The sequence below is a fragment of the Camellia sinensis genome, chromosome 8 (genome assembly GCF_055761805.1).
Source record: "Camellia sinensis isolate YWXY chromosome 8, ASM5576180v1, whole genome shotgun sequence".
NCBI classification, from domain to species: Eukaryota; Viridiplantae; Streptophyta; class Magnoliopsida; order Ericales; family Theaceae; genus Camellia; species Camellia sinensis.
The window spans coordinates 180,994,079-181,013,475 of NC_138968.1; positions in this window are offsets into that span (position 1 = coordinate 180,994,079).

A 19,397-nucleotide genomic window follows, 5' to 3' on the forward strand; every position below is an offset into this window, starting at 1 on the left:
CCGAGTAGAGGACGACGCGTCAGCTTCTACTGTGAAGGCCACTCCGGTAGCAACATACAAGAAGACAACAGGCAAAGTGCATGCAGTTGGGCAAGAGTCCAGCCGCTCAAATGACCGAGCAGAGGATTCAGACCGCGGCTCGAACCGCAAAAACCGGGGTAGAGGACGTTGGAATGACCGGGATGACTACCTCCGAGATGACATAGCGGACGCGAACCGAAGTTAAAGGTAAGGACTGGCATCACCACGGTCTTCAAGATTCCAATCTATCGCATACTTAGTGAAATCCGAGACGAGGAGTATGTCCGGTTTCCTGCTAAGTTGGGCGATGGACAAAAGGGCTATAATCCGCGGTACCGTTGCACATTCCACTGGGAGAGAGGCCACCGGACTGAGGATTGCTTGCCTTTGTGACAACATTTGGAAGAACTGGTTGCGGCCGGGCATCTAGACCTCTACATTGATGGCGGAGTACAACCGAATCAGGCCCCGGTCAATCCCAGGGAACAGGATGACCGAGATGCACCACCACAGGGAGTTATCAATGTCATCCACGGCATCGTGGAACCGGAGCGTGTTTGTGAACTCCAGGGCATGATAAAAAAGGTAGAACATATGAGGGAAGTTTTGTCGGTTCAACCAGCCATCAAAAGGGGGAAGACCGAAGAAAAAGAAGTGATTAGTTTCACCTCAAGGGATCTTGAGCGTATCCAGACGCCGCACAACGATGCCTTAGTGGTAACGCTACGCGTCAAGGAATTTGATGTTAAACGGATTTTGATCGATCAGGGAAGCTCGGTCGAGATCATGTATTATGATGCATTCAAGTAGCTTAAACTCCGGGAGACAGACTTGGCTCCAGCAACTTCGCCGTTGGTTGGGTTCAACTCACAACCGGAGTGGCCCTTGGGGAAGATAATCCTGCCGGTCAAGGCGGGATCTGTGGTCAAACAAGTGGAGTTTTGGGTGCTACAGGTGCCTTCGACATACAACCTAATCCTTGGAAGGGGATGGCTTCACGCTATGCAAGCTGTAGCGTCAACCTACCACCAGGTGATAAGATTCCCCTCGGCTATTGTAACAAGTCCGCGGGGGACCTCGCTACAGCTCGGACTCGATTTTGTGTCACGGTTCTAAGTCTGAACCAAAGAGTCCAAATCCGGCAAATCGTTTTGAGAAAACAGATTTTGAAAGAAGTGCCAAACATGGACTGCTTTGCCAGATATAGAGTCGCCACCTAAATATTTTTTAATGGGAAATTTAGGAAACCCTGACTCGGTGCCAAAGGCCACGTGTCCGTCATCACCAAAGTTGCCTCGGCTCGGGAACTTGGGTACGATTGGGGAAGGTCAGCTATGAGCACCCCCTCTCGCCCGATCAAAGATCGGCCTCTACTAACCATGATATCTATTTTTGAAAACATTGTGTGTTCTTAAACCGGTTATTAGCCTAGGTTACTATGTGATGCGCACAGCATATAAGTATAGACTGGGTTGCCCGAATTGGAACAAAACATTTCATGTGTTTATTTGAAAGATGGTTTGCTACTCGCAAGTAGGCTTAAAATACAGATTTTGCCATCCTCGGGTGGGCTTAGAAAAGATGATTTTGCTACTATCTAGTGGGCTTAAAACAAACAGTTGATGATTTATTCCAATCCAAGTAACCCAACCTTCACCCACAGGCATTCAGGTAGTTATATCACATAAGCAAGTAGCCTCATGGTAAGCATGCTATTCATGGCAGTCACTCACACGCATGCAAGGATGCTAAAGCATAGAACTTACCGAGTACTCCAAGTCGAAATAGAAACTACATTAGAAATCATGCATGATCCTAAGTATACAAAAATGCCTAATGCAACACATGCAAGAATGCAAACTATAGCAGGCTCGGCTATTCTAAACATGGCATATGGAATGCTACAACTAACATGTATTCAATTTGGAATTGAAAGTACAATGCAGTTAGTATGATGCGCCGAGCCCGGTGCATGCAAAACAGATGAATGAATGCAAACATGCTATCATACTGTATGCTATTTGAAATATGCCCTAATCTAACCATCATAAGCGGATAAATAAAAGGGAGAAAGACGTGGGGTTGGAAGACATACAACACACACACGCACACTTATTACAGTTATGCCCTCGCACAGAGGGTCCGAATAAATATACAGTCCCAAATGAAAGAATATTACAGTCCAAATAATACAAATTCCTAATTAATTAACAAATTAACTAAGAAAGCTGTAAAACTGGCGTGCAAGCCAGGGGCTGCCTTGCTCCTGATGGATGATGCATGTCTGGGCTGCCTTGCGCGGAAATCCACTGGGATACCCCGATTAGCCTCTGTTTACACCTTTTCTTGAAAAGCGCGCCAAACTCCGGAAAGTTGCTGATTCTTGATTTTGCTGCAACAGAGAGCAGGAAAGGGGCATAGCAATGTATTTCACAAATATATGCATGCCTCGATCCTCGTGCCACCAATCACGCATATCGATGCATGATGGCAGAGGAATCGAATTGTGCAACTCACTGTAGAATGAATGTACATGAAAACACAATAAAACCTAACTCCATCATGGATGATCCGGAGTGTCGGTGACTGGGGAATTGAGACACGTTCCGTCACTCGGAGTACGGAATGTACCTCGTTTCCCGTGCCCGGGCTAACTCCTATCCCGAACACGATGCAATATGCGTGATATGCATGAATGAAACTAAGATACAGCCTAGGATGCACAATGCTATGAAAATGAGATGTCTCGAAATGCGTGTACGCGGGCACGCAAATCGAGAAAAATAATTGAGTGCGATCTAAGATACAACCTAGTATGCACTGTGCTGTGAAAATGAGATGTCTCGAAATGCGTGCACACGGGCACGTAAACCGAGAAAATGACGTACGCAATGCAAATGACACGGAAATGTGATATGGACTTACACTAGCATGAGAGAGCCTCAGCCACACTCACATAAGAGGCCGATGAATGAAAATGAAGTGCCTCGAAATGCGTGCACTCGGGCACGCAAACCGTGGCAATGACATACGCGATGCAAACGACATGGAAATATGATATGGACTTACACTAACATGAGAGAGCCTCAGCCGTACTCACATAAGAGGCCGATGAATGAAAATGAAGTGCCTCGAAATACGTGCACTCGGGCACGCAAACCGAGGCAATGACATACGCGAGGCAAATGACATGGAAATGTGATATGGACTTACACTAACATGAGAGAGCCTCAGCCGCACTCACATAAGAGGCCGATGAATGAAAATGAAGTGCCTCGAAATGCGTGCACTCGGGCACGCAAACCGAGGCAATGACATACGCGAGGCAAATGACATGGAAATGTGATATGGACTTACACTAACATGAGAGAGCCTCAGCCGCACTCACATAAGAGGCCGGTGGATGAAAATAAAGTGCCTCGAAATGCGTGCACTCGGGTACGCAAACCGAGGCAATGACATACGCGAGGCAAATGACATGGAAATGTGATATGGACTTACACTAACATGAGAGAGCCTCAGCCGCACTCACATAAGAGGCCGGTGAATGAAAACGAAGTGCCTCGAAATGCGTGCACACGGGCACGCAAACCGAGGCAATGACATACGCGAGGCAAACGACATGGAAATGTGATATGGACTTACACTAACATGAGAGAGCCTCAGCCGCACTCACATAAGAGGCCGGTGGATGAAAATGAAGTGCCTCGAAATGCGTGCACACGGGCACACAAATCGAGGCAATGACATATGCAATGCGATATGGCTAAAATGGCATATAGAATGCAACATGGACTTATACTAACATGAGAGAGCCTCAGCCGCACTCACATAAGAGGCCGATGAATGAGAATGAAGTGCCTCGAAATGCGTGCACACGGGCACGCAAACCGAGGCAATGGCATACGCAATGCAATATGGCTAAAATGGCATATAGAATGCAACATGGACTTATACTAACATGAGAGAGCCTCAGCCACACTCACATAAGAGGCCGATGAATGAAAATGAAGTGCCTCGAAATACGTGCACACGGGCACGCAAACCGAGGCAATGGCATACGCAATGCAATATGGCTAAAATGGCATATAGAATGCAACATGGACTTATACTAACATGAGAGAGCCTCAACCACACTCACATAAGAGGCCGATGAATGAAAATGAAGTGCCTTGAAATGTGTGCACACGGGCACGCAAACCGAGGCCATGGCATACGCAATGCAATATGGCTAAAATGGCATATAGAATGCAACATGGACTTATACTAACATGAGAGAGCCTCAGCCGCACTCACATAAGAGGCCGATGAATGAAAATGAAGTGCCTCGAAATGCGTGCACACGGACACGTAAACTGAGGCAATGGCATACGTAATGCAATATGGCTAAAATGGCATATAGAATGCAACATGGACTTATACTAACATGAGAGAGCCTCAGCCACACTCACATAAGAGGCCGATGAATGAAAATGAAGTGCCTCGAAATGCATGCACACGGCCACGCAAACCGAGGCAATAGCATACGCAATGCAATATGGCTAAAATGGCATATAGAATGCAACATGGACTTATACTAACATGAGAGAGCCTCAGCCACACTCACATAAGAGGCCGATGAATGAAAATGAAGTGCCTCGAAATGCGTGCACTCGGGCACGCCAACCGAGGCAATGGCATACGCAATGCAAATGACATGGAAATGATATGCAAACATGCCAATGGGATTTCAGTAGCAAAATGAGGGGGAAAACAGCCCCGAAATGAGGCGAAAACACACCCGATGCATGGAATCTCTCCCGAAATGCAAAATTAGGCACATGAAATGGCTTACAGCTATACAAAGCAAGCATAATTGGTACATGGAATGAAAAGGCAGAAGCAAGAAAGCCCCGAAATAATCATTTTACCAGTACAAATCATGGCCAAACAGCAAGCAAAGATAGGGCAACAATGGCATGCAAAAATGGCCCTAAACATGAGGTTATGAAGCAACTCACAGCTGCTGACCTCAAACAGGTTAGGGCCCTTCAACAAAATTTAAGAGGGACAAAAAATAAGCAACTTTTCGGAACTGTAAAAATGCCAAAAACAAACATAGATATAGCTAAGCTCTTATGCAAGAAAACGGGCCAAAAGGTGGCCAAAGAGGCAAGTGGTATATGCAATGCCCAAACTGAAAAATTCCCTTCTACAATATTGAAGAGGGACCAAAAACAAGCATATTTGCAGAACTGTAAAAACTCCAAAACAATATACAAACATGCTAGAAATGCGATGTAAAATGAGGCTCGAAAGAGGCTATAACATGAAGTATGCAAAATATTCCACAAACGGCCAAAGACCCTTAATGAAACATGTTAAGAAGGTCAAAATAAGTCCATCTCTAGGCCTGTAAAAAGACCAAAAACAGAAGCATGATAGGCTGCCAAAGCATGCAAAAATGGGGACCAAAAGAGAGATATAACATGAAGTGACATATGGAGGTCCCAAACAGTGATGAGCCCTTCTTAAATGTTGAAGAGGGGCTCAAAATAAGCCTATTTACAGAACTGTAAAATGCCCAAAAATGGAAGCATAATGGGTTGCCAAAGCATGCAAGAAAATTGACATACAAGGGGATATTGAAGCAAGTGCAATATGGGGGCCTCAAACAGGGTTGAGCCCTTAATGAAACAAGAAAATGAGCTCAAAAAAATGACCTTTTCAGTTTTGGTCGGAGCTCAAAACAACAAGCATATATGGCTAAGAAATGGTGCAAAAATAAGCTCAAAAAGGGGGAAAGTGGACTTACCCTTGAAGGCTTGACTTTGGTTGCCTCTTGGCTTGAGTTTGTGGCTCCTTAGGCCTTGGAGAACACCTTCACACTTCTGGAATGGAGGATGGAAGGATGGGGGGTGGTGGTGTAGAAGAAATGGTGGTGTAGGACTTGGAAGTTTTTCAAGGAAATGAGGGAGATGAAGAGGGATTCTTGTATTCAAGCTTGAAGAGCAAATTTTCCAACCCCTTAACTCTATGTTGCCTGCTGATTATATGGACAAAAAAGGGGGAGTAGAGGAGGGGCAAAGGTGGGTGAAAATTAGGCAAGTTTTCCCCCACAAAATATCCCCCGGATTGGGATATTTTCTGGGGGAAACAGCTATACAGCTGTAAAGTGGATCACACAAGGAACATGGCCGGCCCATTTTTGGGCTTGCATGTGGCCGGCCGGCCACCTCCCCTAGCCGGCCGGCTAGGGGTCAAAAGGGTCAACTTGATTCTTTGGCCGGCCACCTCATATTGGTGGCCTCCCAGGTCTCCTCTTCACAACCCTGTGGTTCGAATTTGGAAACTTTAAAACAGGAGAGAGAACAAGCCATTTTCAAGAGGGGTTCAAAAGGGTCAAATGGAATTAGTGGCCGGCCATAAACTTTTAGGGTCCTCCCATGTGTGTACAACACAAATATGTGGTTCAAAGTTTAAGAAAAAGGGCCCAGGTTGTTCAACATTAGCTCGGAAGGAGGGGTTCAAAAGGGTCAAATGGAAATAGTGGCCGGCCATGAACTTTTAGGGTCCTCCCATGTGTGTACATCACAAATATGTGGTTTGGGGTTGAAGAAAGTGGCTCCAAGGTGTTCAACATTGGCTCGGAAGTGCAAAAAACGGGTGTCGGAGGGCGAAAATAGAATATAACTGGTTGCCAAGATAATTGCTGGCCTCCCATCCTCCAGTGACCTTCCCGGTAATGAAACAGAGGTTCCTGCCAAAAATGAACGAAAACCGATGCAAAACGAACCCTCGGGGGCCAAAACACGCAGTTCGGGGTCCCGAAAATGAGCTGCTAAGCACCGAAAGTGGTGTTCGACCACGAAGTGGGTTTCTCCGACCCCAGTGTCCCTCAAAAGGGAGCAAATAAGAAGTATGCCAAAAATCAAAGCAAACGGAGTCGGTTAGGCGGTCCCGAACCGAGGCACTCGGCCAATAGTCCCGAAAAACCGAAAACCGGGCTCTGAAATGGGCAGAATGGCCTACGGCCACCAAATCTAGCCCACGGCCACTGAGAGATGGTCTACGGGACCTCTCCCTTCCCTCAGGAAAAGAAACAGAGAAAACCGAGTCTGATTCGCAAATCGAGACAAGGCACAGAAGAGGGTTCGGAAGTCCGGAGGCGGGGCTCACAGCCGCGACTCTGAAACTTCTGAAAGAGCGCGATATGCAACATCACCAAGCGCTCAACTGGTGACGTCTAAGTCTTAAGGTCGGTCAAAAATGGGGTGTCTACAGCTATGGGGGCAATCGAGGAGACTTGGGGCGATTAGGTCATGTCCAAGCAGTGCTTCGTGGCGGTCAATGGAAGCCGGGCTGCCAAAGGATTCGTTCAAATGATTGAGGGACCAGAGGACCAGGGTGTCCTGGATGATGTGGGTACCAAGGCTGAAGACAAGGCTGTTGAAGAATTGGTTGAGGTTCGAATTGATACTGAACGGCCGGACAAGTTCTTCTTGCTCGGCTCAAGTCTCGCGGCCACAGAAAGGACCGAGATGGTTGAGTTCTTGATGGTCAACATCGAAGTCTTTGCGTGGTCGCCTTACGACATGCCTGGCCTAGATCCAAGTTTTATCTGTCATCACCTCAATGTCTTCCCTGGAGCAAAGCCAACGAACAAGAAGATCGGCATTACATCACGCCGAGGTAGTTGCAGAGGAGGTGAAGAATTTGCTTGAGGCACGAGCAATTCAGGAAGTGCACTACCCCCGGTGGATCTCCAACACGGTAGTGGTGCCCAAGAAGAATGGAAAGTGGCGAGTTTGTGTCGACTATAAGACAGTCAACCGAGCTTGTCCCAAAGATAGCTTCCTTTTGCCACGAATTGACCAGCTTGTGGACTTGACGGTTGGACACAACAGGCTCAGTTTCTTGGATGCCTACCGCGGCTACTATCAGATCGCCATGCATGGGCCTGACCGAGAGATCACCTCTTTCACGACCCCAAGGGGACTCTTCTGCTACCGAGTGATGCCTTTTGGTTTGAAGAACGCCAGGGCAACCTTTCAGAGGATGGTGACCAAAATGTTTGCTCCTTTGCTTGGCCGGACAATGGAAGCTTACATCGATGATATGGTGGTGAAGAGCCGACATGAGGCAAACCATTTGTCCGACTTAGCCGAGATGTTTGCCATTCTAAAGAAGCACAAGCTGTGCTTGAATGCGTCAAAGTGTGCCTTTGGCGTGAGATCCGGAAAATTTTTGGGTTTCTTAGTCACGAACTGAGGCATCGAAGCAGACCCTACTCAGATCAGAGCCGTGCAAGAGTTGAAGCATCCCAGCTCAGCTAAGGACGTGCAGCATCTGGCCGGGATGGCCGCCGCGCTTAATCGGTTTATAAGCCGGTCATCAGATCGCTGCCGCCCTTTCTTTCAAGCGTTGAAGTCAAAGTTCTCGTGGGACGAAGAGTGTGACCGAGCTTTGGCTGAGCTTAAGGAGTATCTGTCTTCTCCGCCACTGTTGGTTACACCAGAGCCGGGTGAGGAACTCTACCTTTACCTCGCCGTCTCCCACCACGCAGTCAGTGCGGTGTTAGTTCGCGCTGAAGAAATCAAGCACCTCCCAATTTTTTATGTCAGTAAGACCTTGCTGCCGGCTGAGACGAGGTACTTGCCGTTGGAAAAGCTTGCGTTGGCATTGATGATGGCTTCAAGGAAGTTGGCGCATTATTTTCACGCCCATACCATTGTCGTACTGACCGAGTTTCCCCTCAAGGCCTTGTTTGAACGAGCAGACTTTTCAGGCCGAGTTCTTAAGTGGGCGGTCGAGCTGGGACAGTTTGATGTGAAGTTCCAACCGCGCACCGCTATCAAGGCCCAAACCTTGGCAGATTTCGTCGCCGAGTTCTCACCTGGCACTCATCCGGTATGCCCGGTCGATATTACTGGGGTAGATGATGAGATGCACGCAACAACAACTGAGGTACAACCAGTTAGAAGAGGTAGCGACGCGGAGTTTGCGCGCACCATCGACGCACCCTCAGTTTGCACGGTTTTACCATCCGGTGATGCGATGACAGAGTTAGGTCTTCCCGACCCGTCCGCTCTGTCCGGTCCCGCATCACCAAGGGGGGAAGAAATTGAACCACACAGCTCAGAACCTGCAGTTGGCTTGACATCGCAACCTGGTGATTCGCCTACGGACTTGAGCATTACAGATCAACTTGCTGAGTCCGGTGCCGAATCATCAAGGAGGGAAGGAATGAACCAACATAGCACAGAACCTGCGGTCGGCTTAACACCGCAACTTGGTGATTCGCCTACGGACTTGAGCATTACAGATCAACTTGCTGAGTCCGGTGCCGAATCGCCAATGGGGACTGAATTGGAACCGGTCAACACAGAACTTGAAACCGCACAGCCGAGCAGTTGTGTTCCCATTGACCTACGCAACTCTCAGGACCCATCAGACTGCTGGAAGCTTTTTGTGGGGGAAATGTGGAAGCTTTTTGTTGATGGGGCGTCCAACCGTCATGGCGCCGGCCTAGGTATCGTTCTTATCTCCCCGGCTGGCCTAACCATTAAACATTCTATCACGCTTGGCTTCCCAGCATCTAACAACGAGGCTGAGTATGAGGCCCTTCTCGCCGGGCTCAAGAGCGCAATTCATATGAAGGCTGCCGAGCTCCTGGTCTATAGTGATTCCCAGCTTGTGGTTAACCAAGTCTCTGGGATTTACGAAGCAAAGGACGACCGGATGGCGAAGTACCAAGCACTGGTCAGGGAGCATATCAAGCAGTTTGAGGCAATCAGAGTCCAACAGATTGCCGGGAAGAAAACAGCCGAGCTGATGAACTGGCCGGCCTCGCCTCCATGGTCGATAGTACGTCTCCAAACCCCTTGTTGATCGACTTTCTTCCGCGGCCAAGCATTCAAGAAGCCGGGCAGACGGATGTACTCTGCGCCGCGCTAGGTCCTTCTTGGATGGACCCCTTGATCTTGTTCCTCAGAGACCGGACTCTTCCAACTGACAAGAAAGAAGCACACAAAATCCGAGTGAAATCAGCGCAGTTTTGGCTCTCTCCGTCAGGTGCGCTGTATAAAAAATCCTTCACTGGTCCTTATCTAAAGTGCGTGCACCCAAATAATGTGGAGGCCTTCTTGTATGAAATTCACGAAGGCATTTGTGGCAGCCACATAGGGGGCAGGTCCCTGGCCTACCGAGCTATTTCGTAGGGATATTGGTGGCCGTGCATGCAGGCCGACGCACAAAAATACGTCCGCAAGTGCGAAAAATGCCAGAAATTCACCCATCAGATCCATCAGCTTGCTAGAGAACTTCTTCCCCTCACCAGTCCTTGGCCCTTCGCCATGTGGGGGCTAGATATAGTGGGGCCACTGCCAACAGCACCGGGCAATCGGAAATTCTTCATTGCGGCCACAGATTACTTCACGAAATGGATTGAAGCTGAGCCTTTGGCAACCATCAAAGAAAAGGACGTGAAGCGGTTTGTCTGGCAGAACGTGGTCACGCGGTTTGGCGTCCCCAAGATTTTGATCTCTGACAACGGCACCCAGTTTGACGGTCGCCTATTCAGAGGATTTTGTGAAGATCTGAAGATAGAATTCTACAACTCCACCCCGGCTTACCCTCAATCCAATGGACAAGCTGAAGCATCAAACAAGACTATACTGGATGGGTTGAAGAAACGGCTGGAGAAGGCAAAGGGAAAGTGGGCTGAGGAATTACCCAGCGTCCTTTGGGCATACCGAACAACCCCGCGGCAATCTACCGGGGAAACTCCATATGCTTTGGCTTATGGCATGGAGGCGGTCATACCCCTGGAAGTTGGCATGCCTACCCTAAGAAGCGAGAGTTTCGAGCCTGAACTGAATACCAAGGCTATTGCCTTGGAGTTGGACCTAGTGGAAGAGTGTCGGGAGAAGGCCCTCATCCATGTGGCCGCCTACCAGCAAGAGCTCTCCAAGAAATATAACAAGACGGTGCACCCCAGACCATTCAAGGTTGGTGATTGGGTTTTGAGGAAGGTTATGGGCAACACCCTGGTGCCAGGAGAAGGCAAGCTAGGGGCAAATTGGGAAGGGCCCTACAAGATCACTAGTCTGGCGGGCAAGGGGGCTTACCACTTGGAGGATCTAGACGGAAGGGCAATACCCCGGCCATGGAATGCGACCAACTTGAAACTGTATTATTTTTAAATTTTGCTTTCTTTTCTTGTGCAAAGAAATTTTTTGGCTTGCACTACAGAATGTAATTCTTTTTGTCACTATATCGAAGTAATTTTGCTTTAGCACTTGGACTATTGTTTTAATGTTAAGAACCGAGATGGTTTACTCCGGTTGGAAGTGTTGGTGTTTTGCCCAACTTCGGATTCCCAACCGAGATGGTTTACTCCGGTTGGAAGTGTTGGTGTTTTGTCCAACTTCGGATTCCCAACCGAGATGGTTTATTCCGGTCGGAAGCGTTGGTGTTTTGTCTAACTGCGGATTCCCAACCGAGATGATGTCCTCCGGTTGGACGAGTTGGTGTTTTGCCCAACTGCGGATTCCCAACCGAGATGATGTACCCCGGTTGGAAGAGTTGGTGTTTTGCCCAACTTCGGATTCCCAACCGAGATGATGTATTCCGGTTGGAAGAATTGGTGATTTGTTTCATTTTGTTATTACCAACCGGGATGGTCATTTCGGTTTATGAATTTGTTTTGTTCTGATTAAGTACTTCAACCGAGTTATGAATTCCGGTTGCCAGGGTGTTTTGTTAAAACAATGATTTATACCGAGATATTTTACTGAAGATGGAATTCTTAACTACCGTGCAAACACTTGGCAAAATTTGGCTTTTTCATTGATAAGAAAACCAATACAAAAGGTGGGGACATAGCCCGGTTACATCAAAAAGCGTTGAAGGCAAAAATACAAAAAAGAAAAGAAAACTAAACTAAGGGGGATAGATTTGTGAATTCGTCCTCGCCGGCATCAAGGTCAATGGTTGGACTTGTGTCTTGGGCACCAGGCTCCTCATTGCCGGGCTGCTCTTGCACCTCGGCCTCTTCTGCCTCAGAATCTGTCTCATCACCTCCTTCTTCAAGCCCCTCCTCGGCCTCCGCTTGCAGAGCGCTGAATACGTCATTTGCGTAAGGCACGAGGTAGACCGGTAGTTTGGCAGGAGGAGGATTGGCAAATACATCGGTATCAGAGCCCTGGCCGAGATGCTCGCAAGCGAACTTCCAGCCGGCTTTGAAGTAAATATCCTGCGTGGCAAAGACTTGTTTTTTGTAGCTCTGCTCGGCCTCGGTAAAACTGGCGTTGTTGGCAGCCCGGCAAGCTTTCTTCTTCGACTTCTTCAGGGTGTCCACCTCGGTCTGGAGTTCATTTTGTTTTTTCTCGGCCGCATTCAGCTGACCGAGCAGTCTGTTATTATCATTGTTGGCCATTTCAAGGGAAGATTTAGCCCGGCCGAGCTCGGCTTGAAGGCTCTCGACCTGGCTGGCTGTGTCGTTGGCTTTTTGCCGAAGCCTGTGGATGCGCTCCAAAACCAGGTGCTGTTTTTGAATGGCCTGCAAAAAAGCAAAGTTGATTAGAAAGGGAACCGGGCAAACACTTGTGAAATTTTCAGAAGAACATCGACTTACCCTGGCCATAGACTTCACTGAGGATTTGACCAACCGGGTGTCGGGGACGTGGTCGCTGCCGACCACGTCGCTCGGTAGTAGCAGGGCTTTGGACAGATCAAAGGCAAGCAGATGCTCTTTGTCAGCCTTGATCGAAGCCGTTGTCGGGATGTCTTGACCCCGGTGCTTCAACTGCGGACGCCAGGCCGGCACTGGGGCGGGGGCGTCAGATGGATGCTCGGTGGTAAGCTTGGCGACTAGCTCGGCGGATGGGTCAGCCTGAGCTCTTTTACCGGCACGTCGTGCAGAGGGTTCTCGGCTGGATTGCCCGGCGGATTGAGAGGCAAGGGCGACCACAGCGCTATTGGATTGACCGGCGGTTGGCGACCGAGTTACGACGCTCGGCATCTCGGCAGATGTGGCGGTGAGCAGGTTCTTGATTCTGCTACGCTTGGCCATCTCTTGTTCCTCGGTCAGGCGAATGAGGGGAACGTCTGGAAGGGTAGGATCTGGAGGTGGCGAAGGAGCTCGGAGGAAATCAGTTACTCTACTCCGGCGCGGAGCAGAATACCTGTAGGTCGGTGTGTAGCTGAGCAAATCGTTGCAGTCGCGGTGAGAATACCGAAGCACGGTCCGAATTGCTTCGACGTTGGGAAATTGATAGTTGGCTTGCAAGGCTTGGATTGCTGCAAAAGAAACAGGAAAACCGGTTAGCTACAAAGTAAAGAGTTAAGCTAACCGAGCAAGTTTGAGTGGCTTACATGAAGAACCGAAGTCCTTGTTTATAAACCAGCCCGGCACCTCGGCTGTTTCGTAATTGCCCGACACCCAGAAAAAATCGTCGTCGTGCAGATCTTTATCCGGGGTGCCGGTTACAATTTTTTCTTTGCCCGGTCTTATCTTCAAGTAATATGTTAGGCCGTCGCCGGTGTGGCCCATTGTGTATTGCCTCAATATCTCGGCTAGACCTAAGTTGGTGCCTAGCCGATTGTTCAATTCGTGAACACCGTTGATAATTCTATAGGTATTGGTGGACACCTGTGTGGGTGCCAGCCCGGTGCGGCGAAGGAACTCGGTGATAAGAGGGTTGAGCGGGAAACAGAGGCCCCCTTCGACAATTGAGAGCACGGTGAAGGGGCATTGGTCAAGTCTGCCCCAGGGTGTGGTCTCTTCTTCAGCCAGTTCGAGATGAACATCGGCCGGGATACCATAATCCTCTCTGAACGCAGCGAGCGGGGCCGGAGTATCCACTAGGAAGCGGAATTTCCCCATTTATGGCCGGCTTAGTTTATCCCGGCTGAGGTGTTTGGCACTGGTTATTGGATGATGCTCGGTCCTGAGAGCCTCAGGAATGACAGTGGTCCCCTTGGACTCTGCAGGAAAAGGATGGCAAGTGTTAAGTGTGAGCGCGGTCGCGCAATAGGAGCTGGACTTTAGCTCGGTCAGTAAGAGTGCCAAACCACCTCGGTTGTCTATTTTAAGGAGCCCGGTCACCCAAGCAGACCAGATGTTAGCCTGGTTGAGCGACCAGATGTTATCTCGGTTTTTGCTGGGGTTGAGACAAACTTGTTATTTGCTCGGTTGGACTGGTTTTTTGGATCAAAAGAGGACCAGGAGCCCGGTTCACCCCAGTTCTTTAGTGTTCTTCATGAAGATGAAGAACACCAAGAACAGTGGGAGGTTTGGTACGGATTCTATGGCCTATGCCCTAATAGCTACGTTTTTGTGCCCTAATGCGTGTGAAATGAAATAAAATAGCAACTAAAGAGGGATTGAGTATCTTACCTGTGAAGGGCTGGAGGTGTTCTTCCTAGCACGAAGAATGGCAGTCGAATCCGAGAGGAGGTAGCTCGAGCTCTGAATCGTCAGGAATAGAAGAGGCAGTAGGAAGAAATGGCATAAGGGGAGTCTTGTATATGTAGGATCGAGAGGCCGCCCAAATTCAAATTCTGGCAACAACGGCGGGTTGGCTGCCCGATGACCAATAACAGCACGCCACGTGTCCACATTTATGGCGACGTCAGGACTGAAGCGACGGGTTGCAGAGTCGAAGAGCCAACCGAGCTAATTTCGAAGTAAAGGATGTCAGCTGAGAAGTGTAACCGGGCAAGTTTGCAAACAGTTATGTTAACTAGCCCGGTCGAGGTTTGGCATCTTGAAGACCGGAGAAATGCTATCTCGGTCGTAGTGAGTAATCCCAGTCATGCTTTCGCGGACGGAATTAAGGGGTAATTGAGTGGGTAATTTATGATCTGGAATTGGGCCGAGGTAACGGCCGAGCAGGTTGAGAGCCCAACGGTGCATGGGGCCGAGATGATCAACTATTCGCCCGAAGATGGGCTCCCAGAAGTTGGGCCGGGCAGAATTTGGGCTGAGTGTGTGCCACCCCGGACCGTACAGAAACTGCTCGGCAAGGCAGTGCTCGGTCGGACCAGGATGCTCGGTCCGAGGATGGTCGAAGCGAGACAGGCCGAGTGACCGGCGCCCGGAAAGGCGTGGTCAGCCGAGGTGGTTGTTTGACCGGCAGAAAGGCCGACCCTAGGAGGTGCCTCGGGCTAGGCTTTGCCGAGATGCCGCCTAGCCCGGTCCTCCTTGGTCTTAGCCATTGAAGTGCTGGGGTATGATGCACGGCACGGCATAACAACGGATAGAGTAGCTCGGCTGCCGAGCTCCAGCTGTGATGACAGGCAGTTGAGATTAGGTGATGATTGGCATGGTTTATGCTGACAGATGGGATAGCAGAGCCACGTGTCAGGAGATGACTGGGAGTGGATATGGGGCGCAGAGGGTATATAAGCATGTCTGCGCCCCCCATACGCGACAGATGAACATTTGGTAAGAAATTACTTACACGAAAGACTCTCCCTTCTCTCTAGCTATCCCCTGTGTGTGTTCTAACTTGATCGTCGGAGGATTTTTCCGGCCACACACCGCCGGGTAGCTCACCCTTATTGGCTCGCAGGTGATCGGACATCGACGGAGCTCGGAAGAAAGGAGCACGGGTTAGCCGGAATATTTGCTCCCCGTACAAGAGCCATAGCTGAGTGTGATTCGACTCACTTCTCCCCCTCCAATCCAATGCATCAAAAATAACTTTGATTATATTAATACCCTTCAAAATGATAATTTTGTCAATGGAGCCTCTTCAAATGCATTTATAAAAAAAAAAGAAAAGGACTTCTCGTTTTTTAGAATAATCTACTATAAAATTTAAATTTGGTTATTCTTCTTTGAACGCCTCAATTAATTGCAGCTGTATTTCTATCAATCCTAACTATCATCTATCACCTCCTTTCTCCTATTTGACACCTAACGTTGTGTTTGGTTAGGGAATTTGAAAAGAAAAATAGAAAATAAAAAATATAGGTAAAATGTGAATAACACATATTTACATTTTACATAGTTTCATACAACTTTTCTCTTTTCTTTTTCAAATCCCTTCCCAAATCCCCTTACCAAACACAACGTAAATACCTCATCTTTTTCCCTCTCGACTACCTGCTACCCCTTCCTCTTCAACGCTCTTTCCTTTTTTCTCAAATCCTAACCTTACCCCATCTCAACCACTACCTACACTAACAATAGAAAGAGTTATGAGAGAGAGAGAGAGAGAGAGAGAGAGAGAGAGAGAGAGAGAGAGTCACCACCAAAAGGAGGCTAAGAAGGAGCTAGGGTGTGACAGCTGAAGGTAAGGAGGGGCTAAGAGCATCTCCAACCCACCCTTTATACCTTCATATTTGTAGGATTTGTTCCTCCAACCCATCATTTAAATCTATCTTTATTTGGAATGAGGATGGGTTGATCCTCCATATTTGGAGAAATGATGAAAAATAGAGGATCTCCTCTAAAATACTATTTATTCTATATTTTTTATTATATTACAAATAACTTTTAATATGTAAATTTATTTATTTTTATAAAATTGGCATCATTAAAAAGGGTGAAATCATACCTTTAAAATGAATATAATATTAAATGTATTTTACAAAAATTTCAAAATTAAATATTTGTTAATGAACAAAAATTATTTACTTTTTGATGAAAGTATTTTTGAGAGAAATCTTTAGAGAAGAAAATGATAATTTATAACACTATTAGAGAAGAAAATATTTTTTTTGATGAAAAAAATGCCCAACAAGTAAAAAAATAAAAAGAAATAAAAAAAAATGTCATTGATTGGTTGACTGGCCGAACGTCTGGTCAGAAGAAAATGAAGATTTGTGATTGGAATTTAAATAAATAGTGACATACTCTATATTTATTTTTTGAATAAAAAAAATTATTTTTATAAGAATTAGGTTGGAGATTCTCTAAGGGTGGTGGCAGCCAAAAAGGGGATTATGGTGCTTGAGAGTGGATATAGAGAAATCAATTTTAAAATTTTGTCCTTGGTAATTTAATTTGAGGGTATAATAGTATTAAAAAAATATATTAAATGTGAGGAATCTAACAATATTTTTGAGGTGGTTTTAAAACTATTCATCAAATGGATAGTATTAATTTTTGAGTTGTGCTACAACCTCAATATATGACGCGTGAATTTGTCTCGAATTTGTTTAATCGATCGTCCGACTGGTCATTCGGTCGATTGTCTGGCAAAAAAGGTGACAACTGTGGTCAATAAGGTGACAACTGTTGTAGACAAGTGCTTCATTCGATCGTTCAGCCGGCTGACCGGTGACCACAAATTCGCACTATTCGCACCTGAACCTCTTGAGACCTGAAGCATTAGTGTTAATTTTTGCAATAATGCTTGAGGCTTCGAATTTGAGACCTCGAATTCCTTTTTTTTGGTTGTGTTAGCTAGTTCGTTTTTTATTTTTTTTTCTTTTATTTTCTTTTCTTTTTGTAAGGGTGGTTATGTGTAGGAGTTTGCTAAAAAAATTAGACATTTCACACTAACTCAACCTGGTTTGATAAAATGAGTGAGTTGGATTGGACAAATTGGGTGATAAAATTGACTGATCAATTAGGTTGCTAGTTAAAATTTGTTAATTCTATATAGTTTTGTATGAGTCCATTCTATATTTTTATTTCAAATCAAGAAGACTCGGAGGAAAAACTAATCAGTCAATTTTATCATTCAATCAGTCAAATCCAACTCACTCATCTTATCAAACCACATAGGCTGAGTTGTTTTTTTTTTTTTTAATTTAATTTAATTTTATTTGTTGGGCTGTGGTGGTTTGATTTTTTTTTTAAAGGTGATTATGTATGGGGGTGTGTCAAAAAACTAGACATCATACACCAACTCATCGTATAAAATTATATGAAATTAATAAATTTTAACCAGCAGCCTAATTGATCAGTCAATTAGGTTGGACTGGTTGAGCAATAAAATTGACTGATTAGTTAGGCTATTAGTTAAATTTTGTTAATTTCATATAATTTTGTACGATGAGTTAATACGAGATGTTTAATTTTTTGACACATCCTTACACATAATCACTCTTTAAAAAAAAAAAAATTAATTAACACAGCGCAAAAAAAAAATTGAGGCAAATTCGAGACCTCAAGCACCGCCGTAATTTTTTAATAAAAAATTAATTGAGGAGGGTCCATAATATTTTTTCGAAAAAAAGTAGTGTGTGGGCGAGCAAAGCAAAGAGGACGCGGTCATGGTTGTGAAGGCAGGAGTAGGCCGGCTTGACGGTGTACACGTTCTTTGTAATTACTGGCCTTCAGATAATTAAACACGAATTAGTATCTAGTCTAATTTTAAATAACTGATGATTTGAACTTCTTTCTATATTTGGATAAAAAAAATAGGCCTCAATGTTGGTAGCTGTATCCCAGTTCATTTGATAACATTATCTCTAAAACATCATATTCATCAATATACAAGACTTTTCAATATTTGTCATAAATAAAGTAATAAAATTATGATTATTATATTATTTTATAACCTTTTTTGGGATTTTTGTTGGCATAGTACTGTCCTAAAATCTTTATTTTAAAATTTATGCAAAGATATGGGTATATGTTTATTTATTTTTATAGTTTATGGGTTAAGAATTCATTATTTTGAAATATTTTTACTCTTTTTCAATATATTTCCAATCACACCATGATATGTTCATACGATTAAAAATGAAAAAGATCTCATCCCAATTGGTGGATTTAACTCTTGATATTTCGCCCATCAGTGTCCTAAATGTGAGAGTATCATGTTTAAATAATTTTTATAATTACAACAATGATTCATCCCCCCTTTTCCTCCATCCCCTTTGACCCCCTCTCTCTCTCATTGGTTACTTTTTTTTTTTTTTTTTTTTTTTTTTCATGCTCCTCCAATCACCACCCGCCATGTGGCAAGGGGGTGAGGGGGTGACCCCAAAAGGGGATCCCAAGCATTATTCTTATAATTAATAGGGGTGCAATTCTTGACATTTGCTCAATAAATGAAGTGTTCCAACTTCGAAAGAATCATGTGGAAATAGTAAGCTAAGCTAATACCAACTTTGAGGGCTTCATAAGAAGAAGCCTAAATGGCTAGTGTTTTTAAAAATTATCAGCAATTGATTACTTTGGAAGGATTCAAAAGTTTGTGGGGGCAATTTCGTGCTGGAATGGTGAAAGACCAGTTCCTAGTCCAAAATGAAAGAACGATAATTTTATGATGTGCACTATTGAAAGGGTATTATCATAAAAAAATTATAATATTTTGTTATAAAAATTGTAATGTGTTATAAAAGTTACGGTTGTATTATGCCTGATGTAATGTAAATCTAATGAATCATTTGAGTTCGTTTGAGAAGTGGGTTGATTTTTTAATTTTTTG